At 41.9% G+C, this 18,980-nt stretch overlaps 26 non-coding genes across 26 annotated transcripts; all 26 read left to right on the top strand.

Moving 5' to 3' along the window:
* Nucleotides 1-1,183: 1,183 nt before the first annotated feature.
* On the top strand, nucleotides 1,184-1,295 carry LOC128452359 (U5 spliceosomal RNA). Its single transcript, XR_008340856.1, has one exon. It is a non-coding gene; the product is annotated as a U5 spliceosomal RNA (small nuclear RNA).
* Nucleotides 1,296-1,476: 181 nt separating this feature from the next.
* Nucleotides 1,477-1,668, top strand: LOC128451787 (U2 spliceosomal RNA). Its single transcript, XR_008340317.1, has one exon. It is a non-coding gene; the product is annotated as a U2 spliceosomal RNA (small nuclear RNA).
* Nucleotides 1,669-2,182: 514 nt separating this feature from the next.
* Nucleotides 2,183-2,295, top strand: LOC128452437 (U5 spliceosomal RNA). The gene has a single exon (XR_008340933.1). It is a non-coding gene; the product is annotated as a U5 spliceosomal RNA (small nuclear RNA).
* A 180-nt stretch (nucleotides 2,296-2,475) lies between these two features.
* Nucleotides 2,476-2,667, top strand: LOC128451701 (U2 spliceosomal RNA). The gene has a single exon (XR_008340236.1). It is a non-coding gene; the product is annotated as a U2 spliceosomal RNA (small nuclear RNA).
* Nucleotides 2,668-4,040: 1,373 nt separating this feature from the next.
* Nucleotides 4,041-4,153, top strand: LOC128452436 (U5 spliceosomal RNA). Its single transcript, XR_008340932.1, has one exon. It is a non-coding gene; the product is annotated as a U5 spliceosomal RNA (small nuclear RNA).
* A 175-nt stretch (nucleotides 4,154-4,328) lies between these two features.
* LOC128451700 (U2 spliceosomal RNA) lies at nucleotides 4,329-4,520 on the top strand. The gene has a single exon (XR_008340235.1). It is a non-coding gene; the product is annotated as a U2 spliceosomal RNA (small nuclear RNA).
* A 1,373-nt stretch (nucleotides 4,521-5,893) lies between these two features.
* On the top strand, nucleotides 5,894-6,005 carry LOC128452358 (U5 spliceosomal RNA). The gene has a single exon (XR_008340855.1). It is a non-coding gene; the product is annotated as a U5 spliceosomal RNA (small nuclear RNA).
* A 181-nt stretch (nucleotides 6,006-6,186) lies between these two features.
* On the top strand, nucleotides 6,187-6,378 carry LOC128451858 (U2 spliceosomal RNA). The gene has a single exon (XR_008340384.1). It is a non-coding gene; the product is annotated as a U2 spliceosomal RNA (small nuclear RNA).
* Nucleotides 6,379-6,892: 514 nt separating this feature from the next.
* LOC128452435 (U5 spliceosomal RNA) lies at nucleotides 6,893-7,005 on the top strand. Its single transcript, XR_008340931.1, has one exon. It is a non-coding gene; the product is annotated as a U5 spliceosomal RNA (small nuclear RNA).
* Nucleotides 7,006-7,180: 175 nt separating this feature from the next.
* Nucleotides 7,181-7,372, top strand: LOC128451699 (U2 spliceosomal RNA). The gene has a single exon (XR_008340234.1). It is a non-coding gene; the product is annotated as a U2 spliceosomal RNA (small nuclear RNA).
* Nucleotides 7,373-7,886: 514 nt separating this feature from the next.
* Nucleotides 7,887-7,999, top strand: LOC128452434 (U5 spliceosomal RNA). Its single transcript, XR_008340930.1, has one exon. It is a non-coding gene; the product is annotated as a U5 spliceosomal RNA (small nuclear RNA).
* A 175-nt stretch (nucleotides 8,000-8,174) lies between these two features.
* Nucleotides 8,175-8,366, top strand: LOC128451698 (U2 spliceosomal RNA). Its single transcript, XR_008340233.1, has one exon. It is a non-coding gene; the product is annotated as a U2 spliceosomal RNA (small nuclear RNA).
* Nucleotides 8,367-8,880: 514 nt separating this feature from the next.
* LOC128452432 (U5 spliceosomal RNA) lies at nucleotides 8,881-8,993 on the top strand. The gene has a single exon (XR_008340929.1). It is a non-coding gene; the product is annotated as a U5 spliceosomal RNA (small nuclear RNA).
* A 175-nt stretch (nucleotides 8,994-9,168) lies between these two features.
* LOC128451697 (U2 spliceosomal RNA) lies at nucleotides 9,169-9,360 on the top strand. Its single transcript, XR_008340232.1, has one exon. It is a non-coding gene; the product is annotated as a U2 spliceosomal RNA (small nuclear RNA).
* A 1,373-nt stretch (nucleotides 9,361-10,733) lies between these two features.
* LOC128452431 (U5 spliceosomal RNA) lies at nucleotides 10,734-10,846 on the top strand. The gene has a single exon (XR_008340928.1). It is a non-coding gene; the product is annotated as a U5 spliceosomal RNA (small nuclear RNA).
* A 175-nt stretch (nucleotides 10,847-11,021) lies between these two features.
* On the top strand, nucleotides 11,022-11,213 carry LOC128451695 (U2 spliceosomal RNA). The gene has a single exon (XR_008340230.1). It is a non-coding gene; the product is annotated as a U2 spliceosomal RNA (small nuclear RNA).
* Nucleotides 11,214-12,586: 1,373 nt separating this feature from the next.
* On the top strand, nucleotides 12,587-12,698 carry LOC128452357 (U5 spliceosomal RNA). The gene has a single exon (XR_008340854.1). It is a non-coding gene; the product is annotated as a U5 spliceosomal RNA (small nuclear RNA).
* A 181-nt stretch (nucleotides 12,699-12,879) lies between these two features.
* Nucleotides 12,880-13,071, top strand: LOC128451694 (U2 spliceosomal RNA). The gene has a single exon (XR_008340229.1). It is a non-coding gene; the product is annotated as a U2 spliceosomal RNA (small nuclear RNA).
* A 514-nt stretch (nucleotides 13,072-13,585) lies between these two features.
* LOC128452430 (U5 spliceosomal RNA) lies at nucleotides 13,586-13,698 on the top strand. Its single transcript, XR_008340927.1, has one exon. It is a non-coding gene; the product is annotated as a U5 spliceosomal RNA (small nuclear RNA).
* A 180-nt stretch (nucleotides 13,699-13,878) lies between these two features.
* On the top strand, nucleotides 13,879-14,070 carry LOC128451692 (U2 spliceosomal RNA). The gene has a single exon (XR_008340228.1). It is a non-coding gene; the product is annotated as a U2 spliceosomal RNA (small nuclear RNA).
* A 514-nt stretch (nucleotides 14,071-14,584) lies between these two features.
* On the top strand, nucleotides 14,585-14,697 carry LOC128452428 (U5 spliceosomal RNA). The gene has a single exon (XR_008340925.1). It is a non-coding gene; the product is annotated as a U5 spliceosomal RNA (small nuclear RNA).
* A 175-nt stretch (nucleotides 14,698-14,872) lies between these two features.
* LOC128451691 (U2 spliceosomal RNA) lies at nucleotides 14,873-15,064 on the top strand. Its single transcript, XR_008340227.1, has one exon. It is a non-coding gene; the product is annotated as a U2 spliceosomal RNA (small nuclear RNA).
* A 1,373-nt stretch (nucleotides 15,065-16,437) lies between these two features.
* Nucleotides 16,438-16,550, top strand: LOC128452427 (U5 spliceosomal RNA). Its single transcript, XR_008340924.1, has one exon. It is a non-coding gene; the product is annotated as a U5 spliceosomal RNA (small nuclear RNA).
* Nucleotides 16,551-16,725: 175 nt separating this feature from the next.
* LOC128451690 (U2 spliceosomal RNA) lies at nucleotides 16,726-16,917 on the top strand. The gene has a single exon (XR_008340226.1). It is a non-coding gene; the product is annotated as a U2 spliceosomal RNA (small nuclear RNA).
* A 1,373-nt stretch (nucleotides 16,918-18,290) lies between these two features.
* On the top strand, nucleotides 18,291-18,403 carry LOC128452426 (U5 spliceosomal RNA). The gene has a single exon (XR_008340923.1). It is a non-coding gene; the product is annotated as a U5 spliceosomal RNA (small nuclear RNA).
* Nucleotides 18,404-18,583: 180 nt separating this feature from the next.
* Nucleotides 18,584-18,775, top strand: LOC128451689 (U2 spliceosomal RNA). Its single transcript, XR_008340225.1, has one exon. It is a non-coding gene; the product is annotated as a U2 spliceosomal RNA (small nuclear RNA).
* Nucleotides 18,776-18,980: the final 205 nt, after the last annotated feature.

Genomic DNA, 18,980 nt, shown 5'->3' with positions numbered 1-18,980 from the left:
TTCCAAATTATATTTTACTCCTAGAAGGCTTCATCTGATGAAAGTTATAAATGATTCTACATGTACGTTATGTTCCTCCAAAGCGATCGGCAGCTTTTTTCATATGTTTTGGGAGTGTACACCTGTGGCAGAATTTTGGAAAATGATCTCCTTGAATCTATCTAAGTTGTTTAATATTAAGTTGCCTTGTTTGCCTGCTACATTCATTTTAAATGATTTATCAGGACTGGGGTTGACCCTGGACAAGAGGAAAGCGTTGTTGGCGGGATTCACTGCTGCAAAAAAACTTGTTGCTACACGCTGGAAACCTCCACACTCACTTTCTTTCCGAGCATGGATTTTAACATACTTGGACATTGTCTATTTAGAACTGTCAACAGCTCGAGTACATGGAGCCAAAGAATCCGCTATAAAGGCCTGGGAATCGCTCCTAACTGTCCTCCGTGCGCTTCAACTGTAATATGTGATTAAGGTTTCTTTAGGAAGCTGGATCCGGGATGTGGGTGGTTTGTGTTTGGGATAGTTTTATTTTATTTTATTCATTTATGTTATTTTATTTTATTTTATTTCCCTGTGTTTTATTACATACATATGTTATTGTTTTTGTATTAATGACCTATTGTATATTTGTGTTTGTTTATTTAATATTTTCATATATATATATTTTTTCTATTTTACTATTTGACTTATTCCTAGTTATTATTTTTCCTTTATTGTTTACCTTTGTGTGTCTATATACATTGACAGGTATGAGTACATGTGAATATATATGTTGTTATTGATTACTGTAACATTGATCTGTACCTTGCTACATTTCTCAGTAAAATAAAAAGTTGATCACAAAAAAAAAAAAACTGGATTCCAAATTGAATCAGAAGCGTTTGTCAAAAACTGAAACTGGTTTTCACTCAAGATCCTCTGGGAGACTTGGTGAGAAAGCAGAGTCAGCTTTTTGGACCCAATGTAAGTGGTTCAGGGATGTATCGCTTAAAAAGGCTTAAAAGCCAATCACTAGTCAGGGCAGGAGCAAATAAAGACTTGTATAATTTTGGTTGGCAGATGGGGGCGTGGTGGGAATGTTGTATACTAGAATCTGACATGCGGAAAGCAAAGAGAGGCCCACCGCGTAGGTGGTGACTGTGACCGAGAGGCTCCTCCGCTGCTCTCGAACAGAGGGCCATGCTGACTCTGGTTTCTCTTCATAACGCACAAGTCTTTCGCCTTTTACTAAAGACTTCCGTGGAGAGGAACACACATGAGTTGAATCTATTTTTGGCAGGCTTTGCTTAATGGCTGAGCCTTATGAAATTGTGAAAAGTCAAAGAATTGTCTAGGTCAGAAATCAAGTGTCCACAAAGGAGAGCTTAGGCGGAGGTGATGAGCAGCAGCCGTTGTTATGCACACCTACAAACGGGGTACCACAGCAAGGGAGATTTGCGCCAAGAGCTTGGCGTGGACATCCAACACTTGTGGATTATCGCTTCTCGGCCTTTTGGCTAAGATCAAGTGTAGTATCTGTTCTTATCAGTTTAATATCTGATATGTCCTCTATATGAGGACTACATATTAAGCAGATTTTTGGCAAGCGGAGCAGAAATTTGGAGCTTGCTCCCTTCTCTCCACGCATCGACCTAGCATTGCAGTGCCGCTGGGAACGGTGCACTCTGTTCTTACCTTGTAGAAAAGCAAACACTCAAACAATTGTGGAGTTTTAAAGGTGAATTCTACACTGGGTCAATGAAACTGAGGGAATGGCCTGGCAGAGTTTGACAAGTGTGCAAAACCGCTCTGATGACTCACTGCCTTGTGAAGTGATCATGCATGACTCTGCACGGGGTCACAATGAGCTTCAACTGGATTCCAAATTGAATCAGAAGCGTTTGTCAAAAACTGAAACTGGTTTTCACTCAAGATCCTCTGGGAGACTTGGTGAGAAAGCAGAGTCAGCTTTTTGGACCCAATGTAAGTGGTTCAGGGATGTATCGCTTAAAAAGGCTTAAAAGCCAATCACTAGTCAGGGCAGGAGCAAATAAAGACTTGTATAATTTTGGTTGGCAGATGGGGGCGTGGTGGGAATGTTGTATACTAGAATCTGACATGCGGAAAGCAAAGAGAGGCCCACCGCGTAGGTGGTGACTGTGACCGAGAGGCTCCTCCGCTGCTCTCGAACAGAGGGCCATGCTGACTCTGGTTTCTCTTCATAACGCACAAGTCTTTCGCCTTTTACTAAAGACTTCCGTGGAGAGGAACACACATGAGTTGAATCTATTTTTGGCAGGCTTTGCTTTATGGCTGAGCCTTATGAAATTGTGAAAAGTCAAAGAATTGTCTAGGTCAGAAATCAAGTGTCCACAAAGGAGAGCTTAGGCGGAGGTGATGAGCAGCAGCCATTGTTATGCACACCTACAAACGGGGTACCACAGCAAGGGAGATTTGCGCCAAGAGCTTGGCGTGGACATCCAACACTTGTGGATTATCGCTTCTCGGCCTTTTGGCTAAGATCAAGTGTAGTATCTGTTCTTATCAGTTTAATATCTGATATGTCCTCTATATGAGGACTACATATTAAGCAGATTTTTGGCAAGAGGAGCAGAAATTTGGAGCTTGCTCCCTTCTCTCCACGCATCGACCTAGCATTGCAGTGCCGCTGGGAACGGTGCACTCTGTTCTTACCTTGTAGAAAAGCAAACACTCAAACAATTGTGGAGTTTTAAAGGTGAATTCTACACTGGGTCAATGAAACTGAGGAAATGGCCTGGCAGAGTTTGACAAGTGTGCGAAACCGCTCTGATGACTCACTGCCTTGTGAAGTGATCATGCATGACTCTGCACGGGGTCACAATGAGCTTCAACTGGATTCCAAATTATATTTTACTCCTAGAAGGCTTCATCTGATGAAAGTTATAAATGATTCTACATGTACGTTATGTTCCTCCAAAGCGATCGGCAGCTTTTTTCATATGTTTTGGGAGTGTACACCTGTGGCAGAATTTTGGAAAATGATCTCCTTGAATCTATCTAAGTTGTTTAATATTAAGTTGCCTTGTTTGCCTGCTACATTCATTTTAAATGATTTATCAGGACTGGGGTTGACCCTGGACAAGAGGAAAGCGTTGTTGGCGGGATTCACTGCTGCAAAAAAACTTGTTGCTACACGCTGGAAACCTCCACACTCACTTTCTTTCCGAGCATGGATTTTAACATACTTGGACATTGTCTATTTAGAACTGTCAACAGCTCGAGTACATGGAGCCAAAGAATCCGCTATAAAGGCCTGGGAATCGCTCCTAACTGTCCTCCGTGCGCTTCAACTGTAATATGTGATTAAGGTTTCTTTAGGAAGCTGGATCCGGGATGTGGGTGGTTTGTGTTTGGGATAGTTTTATTTTATTTTATTCATTTATGTTATTTTATTTTATTTTATTTCCCTGTGTTTTATTACATACATATGTTATTGTTTTTGTATTAATGACCTATTGTATATTTGTGTTTGTTTATTTAATATTTTCATATATATATATTTTTTCTATTTTACTATTTGACTTATTCCTAGTTATTATTTTTCCTTTATTGTTTACCTTTGTGTGTCTATATACATTGACAGGTATGAGTACATGTGAATATATATGTTGTTATTGATTACTGTAACATTGATCTGTACCTTGCTACATTTCTCAGTAAAATAAAAAGTTGATCACAAAAAAAAAAAAACTGGATTCCAAATTGAATCAGAAGCGTTTGTCAAAAACTGAAACTGGTTTTCACTCAAGATCCTCTGGGAGACTTGGTGAGAAAGCAGAGTCAGCTTTTTGGACCCAATGTAAGTGGTTCAGGGATGTATCGCTTAAAAAGGCTTAAAAGCCAATCACTAGTCAGGGCAGGAGCAAATAAAGACTTGTATAATTTTGGTTGGCAGATGGGGGCGTGGTGGGAATGTTGTATACTAGAATCTGACATGCGGAAAGCAAAGAGAGGCCCACCGCGTAGGTGGTGACTGTGACCGAGAGGCTCCTCCGCTGCTCTCGAACAGAGGGCCATGCTGACTCTGGTTTCTCTTCATAACGCACAAGTCTTTCGCCTTTTACTAAAGACTTCCGTGGAGAGGAACACACATGAGTTGAATCTATTTTTGGCAGGCTTTGCTTTATGGCTGAGCCTTATGAAATTGTGAAAAGTCAAAGAATTGTCTAGGTCAGAAATCAAGTGTCCACAAAGGAGAGCTTAGGCGGAGGTGATGATCAGCAGCCATTGTTATGCACACCTACAAACGGGGTACCACAGCAAGGGAGATTTGCGCCAAGAGCTTGGCGTGGACATCCTTGTCGATTATCGCTTCTCGGCCTTTTGGCTAAGATCAAGTGTAGTATCTGTTCTTATCAGTTTAATATCTGATATGTCCTCTATATGAGGACTACATATTAAGCAGATTTTTGGCAAGAGGAGCAGAAATTTGGAGCTTGCTCCCTTCTCTCCACGCATCGACCTAGCATTGCAGTGCCGCTGGGAACGGTGCACTCTGTTCTTACCTTGTAGAAAAGCAAACACTCAAACAATTGTGGAGTTTTAAAGGTGAATTCTACACTGGGTCAATGAAACTGAGGAAATGGCCTGGCAGAGTTTGACAAGTGTGCGAAACCGCTCTGATGACTCACTGCCTTGTGAAGTGATCATGCATGACTCTGCACGGGGTCACAATGAGCTTCAACTGGATTCCAAATTATATTTTACTCCTAGAAGGCTTCATCTGATGAAAGTTATAAATGATTCTACATGTACGTTATGTTCCTCCAAAGCGATCGGCAGCTTTTTTCATATGTTTTGGGAGTGTACACCTGTGGCAGAATTTTGGAAAATGATCTCCTTGAATCTATCTAAGTTGTTTAATATTAAGTTGCCTTGTTTGCCTGCTACATTCATTTTAAATGATTTATCAGGACTGGGGTTGACCCTGGACAAGAGGAAAGCGTTGTTGGCGGGATTCACTGCTGCAAAAAAACTTGTTGCTACACGCTGGAAACCTCCACACTCACTTTCTTTCCGAGCATGGATTTTAACATACTTGGACATTGTCTATTTAGAACTGTCAACAGCTCGAGTACATGGAGCCAAAGAATCCGCTATAAAGGCCTGGGAATCGCTCCTAACTGTCCTCCGTGCGCTTCAACTGTAATATGTGATTAAGGTTTCTTTAGGAAGCTGGATCCGGGATGTGGGTGGTTTGTGTTTGGGATAGTTTTATTTTATTTTATTCATTTATGTTATTTTATTTTATTTTATTTCCCTGTGTTTTATTACATACATATGTTATTGTTTTTGTATTAATGACCTATTGTATATTTGTGTTTGTTTATTTAATATTTTCATATATATATATTTTTTCTATTTTACTATTTGACTTATTCCTAGTTATTATTTTTCCTTTATTGTTTACCTTTGTGTGTCTATATACATTGACAGGTATGAGTACATGTGAATATATATGTTGTTATTGATTACTGTAACATTGATCTGTACCTTGCTACATTTCTCAGTAAAATAAAAAGTTGATCACAAAAAAAAAAAAACTGGATTCCAAATTGAATCAGAAGCGTTTGTCAAAAACTGAAACTGGTTTTCACTCAAGATCCTCTGGGAGACTTGGTGAGAAAGCAGAGTCAGCTTTTTGGACCCAATGTAAGTGGTTCAGGGATGTATCGCTTAAAAAGGCTTAAAAGCCAATCACTAGTCAGGGCAGGAGCAAATAAAGACTTGTATAATTTTGGTTGGCAGATGGGGGCGTGGTGGGAATGTTGTATACTAGAATCTGACATGCGGAAAGCAAAGAGAGGCCCACCGCGTAGGTGGTGACTGTGACCGAGAGGCTCCTCCGCTGCTCTCGAACAGAGGGCCATGCTGACTCTGGTTTCTCTTCATAACGCACAAGTCTTTCGCCTTTTACTAAAGACTTCCGTGGAGAGGAACACACATGAGTTGAATCTATTTTTGGCAGGCTTTGCTTAATGGCTGAGCCTTATGAAATTGTGAAAAGTCAAAGAATTGTCTAGGTCAGAAATCAAGTGTCCACAAAGGAGAGCTTAGGCGGAGGTGATGAGCAGCAGCCGTTGTTATGCACACCTACAAACGGGGTACCACAGCAAGGGAGATTTGCGCCAAGAGCTTGGCGTGGACATCCAACACTTGTGGATTATCGCTTCTCGGCCTTTTGGCTAAGATCAAGTGTAGTATCTGTTCTTATCAGTTTAATATCTGATATGTCCTCTATATGAGGACTACATATTAAGCAGATTTTTGGCAAGAGGAGCAGAAATTTGGAGCTTGCTCCCTTCTCCCCACGCATCGACCTAGCATTGCAGTGCCGCTGGGAACGGTGCACTCTGTTCTTACCTTGTAGAAAAGCAAACACTCAAACAATTGTGGAGTTTTAAAGGTGAATTCTACACTGGGTCAATGAAACTGAGGGAATGGCCTGGCAGAGTTTGACAAGTGTGCAAAACCGCTCTGATGACTCACTGCCTTGTGAAGTGATCCTGCATGACTCTGCACGGGGTCACAATGAGCTTCAACTGGATTCCAAATTGAATCAGAAGCGTTTGTCAAAAACTGAAACTGGTTTTCACTCAAGATCCTCTGGGAGACTTGGTGAGAAAGCAGAGTCAGCTTTTTGGACCCAATGTAAGTGGTTCAGGGATGTATCGCTTAAAAAGGCTTAAAAGCCAATCACTAGTCAGGGCAGGAGCAAATAAAGACTTGTATAATTTTGGTTGGCAGATGGGGGCGTGGTGGGAATGTTGTATACTAGAATCTGACATGCGGAAAGCAAAGAGAGGCCCACCGCGTAGGTGGTGACTGTGACCGAGAGGCTCCTCCGCTGCTCTCGAACAGAGGGCCATGCTGACTCTGGTTTCTCTTCATAACGCACAAGTCTTTCGCCTTTTACTAAAGACTTCCGTGGAGAGGAACACACATGAGTTGAATCTATTTTTGGCAGGCTTTGCTTTATGGCTGAGCCTTATGAAATTGTGAAAAGTCAAAGAATTGTCTAGGTCAGAAATCAAGTGTCCACAAAGGAGAGCTTAGGCGGAGGTGATGAGCAGCAGCCATTGTTATTCACACCTACAAACGGGGTACCACAGCAAGGGAGATTTGCGCCAAGAGCTTGGCGTGGACATCCTTGTCGATTATCGCTTCTCGGCCTTTTGGCTAAGATCAAGTGTAGTATCTGTTCTTATCAGTTTAATATCTGATATGTCCTCTATATGAGGACTACATATTAAGCAGATTTTTGGCAAGAGGAGCAGAAATTTGGAGCTTGCTCCCTTCTCTCCACGCATCGACCTAGCATTGCAGTGCCGCTGGGAACGGTGCACTCTGTTCTTACCTTGTAGAAAAGCAAACACTCAAACAATTGTGGAGTTTTAAAGGTGAATTCTACACTGGGTCAATGAAACTGAGGGAATGGCCTGGCAGAGTTTGACAAGTGTGCAAAACCGCTCTGATGACTCACTGCCTTGTGAAGTGATCATGCATGACTCTGCACGGGGTCACAATGAGCTTCAACTGGATTCCAAATTGAATCAGAAGCGTTTGTCAAAAACTGAAACTGGTTTTCACTCAAGATCCTCTGGGAGACTTGGTGAGAAAGCAGAGTCAGCTTTTTGGACCCAATGTAAGTGGTTCAGGGATGTATCGCTTAAAAAGGCTTAAAAGCCAATCACTAGTCAGGGCAGGAGCAAATAAAGACTTGTATAATTTTGGTTGGCAGATGGGGGCGTGGTGGGAATGTTGTATACTAGAATCTGACATGCGGAAAGCAAAGAGAGGCCCACCGCGTAGGTGGTGACTGTGACCGAGAGGCTCCTCCGCTGCTCTCGAACAGAGGGCCATGCTGACTCTGGTTTCTCTTCATAACGCACAAGTCTTTCGCCTTTTACTAAAGACTTCCGTGGAGAGGAACACACATGAGTTGAATCTATTTTTGGCAGGCTTTGCTTTATGGCTGAGCCTTATGAAATTGTGAAAAGTCAAAGAATTGTCTAGGTCAGAAATCAAGTGTCCACAAAGGAGAGCTTAGGCGGAGGTGATGAGCAGCAGCCATTGTTATGCACACCTACAAACGGGGTACCACAGCAAGGGAGATTTGCGCCAAGAGCTTGGCGTGGACATCCTTGTCGATTATCGCTTCTCGGCCTTTTGGCTAAGATCAAGTGTAGTATCTGTTCTTATCAGTTTAATATCTGATATGTCCTCTATATGAGGACTACATATTAAGCAGATTTTTGGCAAGAGGAGCAGAAATTTGGAGCTTGCTCCCTTCTCTCCACGCATCGACCTAGCATTGCAGTGCCGCTGGGAACGGTGCACTCTGTTCTTACCTTGTAGAAAAGCAAACACTCAAACAATTGTGGAGTTTTAAAGGTGAATTCTACACTGGGTCAATGAAACTGAGGGAATGGCCTGGCAGAGTTTGACAAGTGTGCAAAACCGCTCTGATGACTCACTGCCTTGTGAAGTGATCATGCATGACTCTGCACGGGGTCACAATGAGCTTCAACTGGATTCCAAATTGAATCAGAAGCGTTTGTCAAAAACTGAAACTGGTTTTCACTCAAGATCCTCTGGGAGACTTGGTGAGAAAGCAGAGTCAGCTTTTTGGACCCAATGTAAGTGGTTCAGGGATGTATCGCTTAAAAAGGCTTAAAAGCCAATCACTAGTCAGGGCAGGAGCAAATAAAGACTTGTATAATTTTGGTTGGCAGATGGGGGCGTGGTGGGAATGTTGTATACTAGAATCTGACATGCGGAAAGCAAAGAGAGGCCCACCGCGTAGGTGGTGACTGTGACCGAGAGGCTCCTCCGCTGCTCTCGAACAGAGGGCCATGCTGACTCTGGTTTCTCTTCATAACGCACAAGTCTTTCGCCTTTTACTAAAGACTTCCGTGGAGAGGAACACACATGAGTTGAATCTATTTTTGGCAGGCTTTGCTTTATGGCTGAGCCTTATGAAATTGTGAAAAGTCAAAGAATTGTCTAGGTCAGAAATCAAGTGTCCACAAAGGAGAGCTTAGGCGGAGGTGATGAGCAGCAGCCATTGTTATGCACACCTACAAACGGGGTACCACAGCAAGGGAGATTTGCGCCAAGAGCTTGGCGTGGACATCCTTGTCGATTATCGCTTCTCGGCCTTTTGGCTAAGATCAAGTGTAGTATCTGTTCTTATCAGTTTAATATCTGATATGTCCTCTATATGAGGACTACATATTAAGCAGATTTTTGGCAAGAGGAGCAGAAATTTGGAGCTTGCTCCCTTCTCTCCACGCATCGACCTAGCATTGCAGTGCCGCTGGGAACGGTGCACTCTGTTCTTACCTTGTAGAAAAGCAAACACTCAAACAATTGTGGAGTTTTAAAGGTGAATTCTACACTGGGTCAATGAAACTGAGGAAATGGCCTGGCAGAGTTTGACAAGTGTGCGAAACCGCTCTGATGACTCACTGCCTTGTGAAGTGATCATGCATGACTCTGCACGGGGTCACAATGAGCTTCAACTGGATTCCAAATTATATTTTACTCCTAGAAGGCTTCATCTGATGAAAGTTATAAATGATTCTACATGTACGTTATGTTCCTCCAAAGCGATCGGCAGCTTTTTTCATATGTTTTGGGAGTGTACACCTGTGGCAGAATTTTGGAAAATGATCTCCTTGAATCTATCTAAGTTGTTTAATATTAAGTTGCCTTGTTTGCCTGCTACATTCATTTTAAATGATTTATCAGGACTGGGGTTGACCCTGGACAAGAGGAAAGCGTTGTTGGCGGGATTCACTGCTGCAAAAAAACTTGTTGCTACACGCTGGAAACCTCCACACTCACTTTCTTTCCGAGCATGGATTTTAACATACTTGGACATTGTCTATTTAGAACTGTCAACAGCTCGAGTACATGGAGCCAAAGAATCCGCTATAAAGGCCTGGGAATCGCTCCTAACTGTCCTCCGTGCGCTTCAACTGTAATATGTGATTAAGGTTTCTTTAGGAAGCTGGATCCGGGATGTGGGTGGTTTGTGTTTGGGATAGTTTTATTTTATTTTATTCATTTATGTTATTTTATTTTATTTTATTTCCCTGTGTTTTATTACATACATATGTTATTGTTTTTGTATTAATGACCTATTGTATATTTGTGTTTGTTTATTTAATATTTTCATATATATATATTTTTTCTATTTTACTATTTGACTTATTCCTAGTTATTATTTTTCCTTTATTGTTTACCTTTGTGTGTCTATATACATTGACAGGTATGAGTACATGTGAATATATATGTTGTTATTGATTACTGTAACATTGATCTGTACCTTGCTACATTTCTCAGTAAAATAAAAAGTTGATCACAAAAAAAAAAAAACTGGATTCCAAATTGAATCAGAAGCGTTTGTCAAAAACTGAAACTGGTTTTCACTCAAGATCCTCTGGGAGACTTGGTGAGAAAGCAGAGTCAGCTTTTTGGACCCAATGTAAGTGGTTCAGGGATGTATCGCTTAAAAAGGCTTAAAAGCCAATCACTAGTCAGGGCAGGAGCAAATAAAGACTTGTATAATTTTGGTTGGCAGATGGGGGCGTGGTGGGAATGTTGTATACTAGAATCTGACATGCGGAAAGCAAAGAGAGGCCCACCGCGTAGGTGGTGACTGTGACCGAGAGGCTCCTCCGCTGCTCTCGAACAGAGGGCCATGCTGACTCTGGTTTCTCTTCATAACGCACAAGTCTTTCGCCTTTTACTAAAGACTTCCGTGGAGAGGAACACACATGAGTTGAATCTATTTTTGGCAGGCTTTGCTTTATGGCTGAGCCTTATGAAATTGTGAAAAGTCAAAGAATTGTCTAGGTCAGAAATCAAGTGTCCACAAAGGAGAGCTTAGGCGGAGGTGATGAGCAGCAGCCATTGTTATGCACACCTACAAACGGGGTACCACAGCAAGGGAGATTTGCGCCAAGAGCTTGGCGTGGACATCCTTGTCGATTATCGCTTCTCGGCCTTTTGGCTAAGATCAAGTGTAGTATCTGTTCTTATCAGTTTAATATCTGATATGTCCTCTATATGAGGACTACATATTAAGCAGATTTTTGGCAAGAGGAGCAGAAATTTGGAGCTTGCTCCCTTCTCTCCACGCATCGACCTAGCATTGCAGTGCCGCTGGGAACGGTGCACTCTGTTCTTACCTTGTAGAAAAGCAAACACTCAAACAATTGTGGAGTTTTAAAGGTGAATTCTACACTGGGTCAATGAAACTGAGGAAATGGCCTGGCAGAGTTTGACAAGTGTGCGAAACCGCTCTGATGACTCACTGCCTTGTGAAGTGATCATGCATGACTCTGCACGGGGTCACAATGAGCTTCAACTGGATTCCAAATTATATTTTACTCCTAGAAGGCTTCATCTGATGAAAGTTATAAATGATTCTACATGTACGTTATGTTCCTCCAAAGCGATCGGCAGCTTTTTTCATATGTTTTGGGAGTGTACACCTGTGGCAGAATTTTGGAAAATGATCTCCTTGAATCTATCTAAGTTGTTTAATATTAAGTTGCCTTGTTTGCCTGCTACATTCATTTTAAATGATTTATCAGGACTGGGGTTGACCCTGGACAAGAGGAAAGCGTTGTTGGCGGGATTCACTGCTGCAAAAAAACTTGTTGCTACACGCTGGAAACCTCCACACTCACTTTCTTTCCGAGCATGGATTTTAACATACTTGGACATTGTCTATTTAGAACTGTCAACAGCTCGAGTACATGGAGCCAAAGAATCCGCTATAAAGGCCTGGGAATCGCTCCTAACTGTCCTCCGTGCGCTTCAACTGTAATATGTGATTAAGGTTTCTTTAGGAAGCTGGATCCGGGATGTGGGTGGTTTGTGTTTGGGATAGTTTTATTTTATTTTATTCATTTATGTTATTTTATTTTATTTTATTTCCCTGTGTTTTATTACATACATATGTTATTGTTTTTGTATTAATGACCTATTGTATATTTGTGTTTGTTTATTTAATATTTTCATATATATATATTTTTTCTATTTTACTATTTGACTTATTCCTAGTTATTATTTTTCCTTTATTGTTTACCTTTGTGTGTCTATATACATTGACAGGTATGAGTACATGTGAATATATATGTTGTTATTGATTACTGTAACATTGATCTGTACCTTGCTACATTTCTCAGTAAAATAAAAAGTTGATCACAAAAAAAAAAAAACTGGATTCCAAATTGAATCAGAAGCGTTTGTCAAAAACTGAAACTGGTTTTCACTCAAGATCCTCTGGGAGACTTGGTGAGAAAGCAGAGTCAGCTTTTTGGACCCAATGTAAGTGGTTCAGGGATGTATCGCTTAAAAAGGCTTAAAAGCCAATCACTAGTCAGGGCAGGAGCAAATAAAGACTTGTATAATTTTGGTTGGCAGATGGGGGCGTGGTGGGAATGTTGTATACTAGAATCTGACATGCGGAAAGCAAAGAGAGGCCCACCGCGTAGGTGGTGACTGTGACCGAGAGGCTCCTCCGCTGCTCTCGAACAGAGGGCCATGCTGACTCTGGTTTCTCTTCATAACGCACAAGTCTTTCGCCTTTTACTAAAGACTTCCGTGGAGAGGAACACACATGAGTTGAATCTATTTTTGGCAGGCTTTGCTTAATGGCTGAGCCTTATGAAATTGTGAAAAGTCAAAGAATTGTCTAGGTCAGAAATCAAGTGTCCACAAAGGAGAGCTTAGGCGGAGGTGATGAGCAGCAGCCGTTGTTATGCACACCTACAAACGGGGTACCACAGCAAGGGAGATTTGCGCCAAGAGCTTGGCGTGGACATCCAACACTTGTGGATTATCGCTTCTCGGCCTTTTGGCTAAGATCAAGTGTAGTATCTGTTCTTATCAGTTTAATATCTGATATGTCCTCTATATGAGGACTACATATTAAGCAGATTTTTGGCAAGAGGAGCAGAAATTTGGAGCTTGCTCCCTTCTCTCCACGCATCGACCTAGCATTGCAGTGCCGCTGGGAACGGTGCACTCTGTTCTTACCTTGTAGAAAAGCAAACACTCAAACAATTGTGGAGTTTTAAAGGTGAATTCTACACTGGGTCAATGAAACTGAGGGAATGGCCTGGCAGAGTTTGACAAGTGTGCAAAACCGCTCTGATGACTCACTGCCTTGTGAAGTGATCCTGCATGACTCTGCACGGGGTCACAATGAGCTTCAACTGGATTCCAAATTGAATCAGAAGCGTTTGTCAAAAACTGAAACTGGTTTTCACTCAAGATCCTCTGGGAGACTTGGTGAGAAAGCAGAGTCAGCTTTTTGGACCCAATGTAAGTGGTTCAGGGATGTATCGCTTAAAAAGGCTTAAAAGCCAATCACTAGTCAGGGCAGGAGCAAATAAAGACTTGTATAATTTTGGTTGGCAGATGGGGGCGTGGTGGGAATGTTGTATACTAGAATCTGACATGCGGAAAGCAAAGAGAGGCCCACCGCGTAGGTGGTGACTGTGACCGAGAGGCTCCTCCGCTGCTCTCGAACAGAGGGCCATGCTGACTCTGGTTTCTCTTCATAACGCACAAGTCTTTCGCCTTTTACTAAAGACTTCCGTGGAGAGGAACACACATGAGTTGAATCTATTTTTGGCAGGCTTTGCTTTATGGCTGAGCCTTATGAAATTGTGAAAAGTCAAAGAATTGTCTAGGTCAGAAATCAAGTGTCCACAAAGGAGAGCTTAGGCGGAGGTGATGAGCAGCAGCCATTGTTATGCACACCTACAAACGGGGTACCACAGCAAGGGAGATTTGCGCCAAGAGCTTGGCGTGGACATCCAACACTTGTGGATTATCGCTTCTCGGCCTTTTGGCTAAGATCAAGTGTAGTATCTGTTCTTATCAGTTTAATATCTGATATGTCCTCTATATGAGGACTACATATTAAGCAGATTTTTGGCAAGAGGAGCAGAAATTTGGAGCTTGCTCCCTTCTCTCCACGCATCGACCTAGCATTGCAGTGCCGCTGGGAACGGTGCACTCTGTTCTTACCTTGTAGAAAAGCAAACACTCAAACAATTGTGGAGTTTTAAAGGTGAATTCTACACTGGGTCAATGAAACTGAGGGAATGGCCTGGCAGAGTTTGACAAGTGTGCAAAACCGCTCTGATGACTCACTGCCTTGTGAAGTGATCATGCATGACTCTGCACGGGGTCACAATGAGCTTCAACTGGATTCCAAATTGAATCAGAAGCGTTTGTCAAAAACTGAAACTGGTTTTCACTCAAGATCCTCTGGGAGACTTGGTGAGAAAGCAGAGTCAGCTTTTTGGACCCAATGTAAGTGGTTCAGGGATGTATCGCTTAAAAAGGCTTAAAAGCCAATCACTAGTCAGGGCAGGAGCAAATAAAGACTTGTATAATTTTGGTTGGCAGATGGGGGCGTGGTGGGAATGTTGTATACTAGAATCTGACATGCGGAAAGCAAAGAGAGGCCCACCGCGTAGGTGGTGACTGTGACCGAGAGGCTCCTCCGCTGCTCTCGAACAGAGGGCCATGCTGACTCTGGTTTCTCTTCATAACGCACAAGTCTTTCGCCTTTTACTAAAGACTTCCGTGGAGAGGAACACACATGAGTTGAATCTATTTTTGGCAGGCTTTGCTTTATGGCTGAGCCTTATGAAATTGTGAAAAGTCAAAGAATTGTCTAGGTCAGAAATCAAGTGTCCACAAAGGAGAGCTTAGGCGGAGGTGATGAGCAGCAGCCATTGTTATGCACACCTACAAACGGGGTACCACAGCAAGGGAGATTTGCGCCAAGAGCTTGGCGTGGACATCCTTGTCGATTATCGCTTCTCGGCCTTTTGGCTAAGATCAAGTGTAGTATCTGTTCTTATCAGTTTAATATCTGATATGTCCTCTATATGAGGACTACATATTAAGCAGATTTTTGGCAAGAGGAGCAGAAATTTGGAGCTTGCTCCCTTCTCTCCACGCATCGACCTAGCATTGCAGTGCCGCTGGGAACGGTGCACTCTGTTCTTACCTTGTAGAAAAGCAAACACTCAAACAATTGTGGAGTTTTAAAGGTGAATTCTACACTGGGTCAATGAAACTGAGGAAATGGCCTGGCAGAGTTTGACAAGTGTGCGAAACCGCTCTGATGACTCACTGCCTTGTGAAGTGATCATGCATGACTCTGCACGGGGTCACAATGAGCTTCAACTGGATTCCAAATTATATTTTACTCCTAGAAGGCTTCATCTGATGAAAGTTATAAATGATTCTACATGTACGTTATGTTCCTCCAAAGCGATCGGCAGCTTTTTTCATATGTTTTGGGAGTGTACACCTGTGGCAGAATTTTGGAAAATGATCTCCTTGAATCTATCTAAGTTGTTTAATATTAAGTTGCCTTGTTTGCCTGCTACATTCATTTTAAATGATTTATCAGGACTGGGGTTGACCCTGGACAAGAGGAAAGCGTTGTTGGCGGGATTCACTGCTGCAAAAAAACTTGTTGCTACACGCTGGAAACCTCCACACTCACTTTCTTTCCGAGCATGGATTTTAACATACTTGGACATTGTCTATTTAGAACTGTCAACAGCTCGAGTACATGGAGCCAAAGAATCCGCTATAAAGGCCTGGGAATCGCTCCTAACTGTCCTCCGTGCGCTTCAACTGTAATATGTGATTAAGGTTTCTTTAGGAAGCTGGATCCGGGATGTGGGTGGTTTGTGTTTGGGATAGTTTTATTTTATTTTATTCATTTATGTTATTTTATTTTATTTTATTTCCCTGTGTTTTATTACATACATATGTTATTGTTTTTGTATTAATGACCTATTGTATATTTGTGTTTGTTTATTTAATATTTTCATATATATATATTTTTTCTATTTTACTATTTGACTTATTCCTAGTTATTATTTTTCCTTTATTGTTTACCTTTGTGTGTCTATATACATTGACAGGTATGAGTACATGTGAATATATATGTTGTTATTGATTACTGTAACATTGATCTGTACCTTGCTACATTTCTCAGTAAAATAAAAAGTTGATCACAAAAAAAAAAAAACTGGATTCCAAATTGAATCAGAAGCGTTTGTCAAAAACTGAAACTGGTTTTCACTCAAGATCCTCTGGGAGACTTGGTGAGAAAGCAGAGTCAGCTTTTTGGACCCAATGTAAGTGGTTCAGGGATGTATCGCTTAAAAAGGCTTAAAAGCCAATCACTAGTCAGGGCAGGAGCAAATAAAGACTTGTATAATTTTGGTTGGCAGATGGGGGCGTGGTGGGAATGTTGTATACTAGAATCTGACATGCGGAAAGCAAAGAGAGGCCCACCGCGTAGGTGGTGACTGTGACCGAGAGGCTCCTCCGCTGCTCTCGAACAGAGGGCCATGCTGACTCTGGTTTCTCTTCATAACGCACAAGTCTTTCGCCTTTTACTAAAGACTTCCGTGGAGAGGAACACACATGAGTTGAATCTATTTTTGGCAGGCTTTGCTTTATGGCTGAGCCTTATGAAATTGTGAAAAGTCAAAGAATTGTCTAGGTCAGAAATCAAGTGTCCACAAAGGAGAGCTTAGGCGGAGGTGATGAGCAGCAGCCATTGTTATGCACACCTACAAACGGGGTACCACAGCAAGGGAGATTTGCGCCAAGAGCTTGGCGTGGACATCCTTGTCGATTATCGCTTCTCGGCCTTTTGGCTAAGATCAAGTGTAGTATCTGTTCTTATCAGTTTAATATCTGATATGTCCTCTATATGAGGACTACATATTAAGCAGATTTTTGGCAAGAGGAGCAGAAATTTGGAGCTTGCTCCCTTCTCTCCACGCATCGACCTAGCATTGCAGTGCCGCTGGGAACGGTGCACTCTGTTCTTACCTTGTAGAAAAGCAAACACTCAAACAATTGTGGAGTTTTAAAGGTGAATTCTACACTGGGTCAATGAAACTGAGGAAATGGCCTGGCAGAGTTTGACAAGTGTGCGAAACCGCTCTGATGACTCACTGCCTTGTGAAGTGATCATGCATGACTCTGCACGGGGTCACAATGAGCTTCAACTGGATTCCAAATTATATTTTACTCCTAGAAGGCTTCATCTGATGAAAGTTATAAATGATTCTACATGTACGTTATGTTCCTCCAAAGCGATCGGCAGCTTTTTTCATATGTTTTGGGAGTGTACACCTGTGGCAGAATTTTGGAAAATGATCTCCTTGAATCTATCTAAGTTGTTTAATATTAAGTTGCCTTGTTTGCCTGCTACATTCATTTTAAATGATTTATCAGGACTGGGGTTGACCCTGGACAAGAGGAAAGCGTTGTTGGCGGGATTCACTGCTGCAAAAAAACTTGTTGCTACACGCTGGAAACCTCCACACTCACTTTCTTTCCGAGCATGGATTTTAACATACTTGGACATTGTCTATTTAGAACTGTCAACAGCTCGAGTACATGGAGCCAAAGAATCCGCTATAAAGGCCTGGGAATCGCTCCTAACTGTCCTCCGTGCGCTTCAACTGTAATATGTGATTAAGGTTTCTTTAGGAAGCTGGATCCGGGATGTGGGTGGTTTGTGTTTGGGATAGTTTTATTTTATTTTATTCATTTATGTTATTTTATTTTATTTTATTTCCCTGTGTTTTATTACATACATATGTTATTGTTTTTGTATTAATGACCTATTGTATATTTGTGTTTGTTTATTTAATATTTTCATATATATATATTTTTTCTATTTTACTATTTGACTTATTCCTAGTTATTATTTTTCCTTTATTGTTTACCTTTGTGTGTCTATATACATTGACAGGTATGAGTACATGTGAATATATATGTTGTTATTGATTACTGTAACATTGATCTGTACCTTGCTACATTTCTCAGTAAAATAAAAAGTTGATCACAAAAAAAAAAAAACTGGATTCCAAATTGAATCAGAAGCGTTTGTCAAAAACTGAAACTGGTTTTCACTCAAGATCCTCTGGGAGACTTGGTGAGAAAGCAGAGTCAGCTTTTTGGACCCAATGTAAGTGGTTCAGGGATGTATCGCTTAAAAAGGCTTAAAAGCCAATCACTAGTCAGGGCAGGAGCAAATAAAGACTTGTATAATTTTGGTTGGCAGATGGGGGCGTGGTGGGAATGTTGTATACTAGAATCTGACATGCGGAAAGCAAAGAGAGGCCCACCGCGTAGGTGGTGACTGTGACCGAGAGGCTCCTCCGCTGCTCTCGAACAGAGGGCCATGCTGACTCTGGTTTCTCTTCATAACGCACAAGTCTTTCGCCTTTTACTAAAGACTTCCGTGGAGAGGAACACACATGAGTTGAATCTATTTTTGGCAGGCTTTGCTTTATGGCTGAGCCTTATGAAATTGTGAAAAGTCAAAGAATTGTCTAGGTCAGAAATCAAGTGTCCACAAAGGAGAGCTTAGGCGGAGGTGATGATCAGCAGCCATTGTTATGCACACCTACAAACGGGGTACCACAGCAAGGGAGATTTGCGCCAAGAGCTTGGCGTGGACATCCAACACTTGTGGATTATCGCTTCTCGGCCTTTTGGCTAAGATCAAGTGTAGTATCTGTTCTTATCAGTTTAATATCTGATATGTCCTCTATATGAGGACTACATATTAAGCAGATTTTTGGCAAGAGGAGCAGAAATTTGGAGCTTGCTCCCTTCTCTCCACGCATCGACCTAGCATTGCAGTGCCGCTGGGAACGGTGCACTCTGTTCTTACCTTGTAGAAAAGCAAACACTCAAACAATGGTGGAGTTTTAAAGGTGAATTCTACACTGGGTCAATGAAACTGAGGGAATGGCCTGGCAGAGTTTGACAAGTGTGCAAAACCGCTCTGATGACTCACTGCCTTGTGAAGTGATCATGCATGACTCTGCACGGGGTCACAATGAGCTTCAACTGGATTCCAAATTGAATCA

The sequence above is a fragment of the Pleuronectes platessa genome, chromosome 11 (assembly GCF_947347685.1).
Source record: "Pleuronectes platessa chromosome 11, fPlePla1.1, whole genome shotgun sequence".
In the NCBI taxonomy this organism is placed as follows: Eukaryota; Metazoa; Chordata; class Actinopteri; order Pleuronectiformes; family Pleuronectidae; genus Pleuronectes; species Pleuronectes platessa.
The sequence above is the reverse complement of the archived record's forward strand: the minus strand, read 5'-3'. Positions and strand labels throughout refer to the sequence as shown.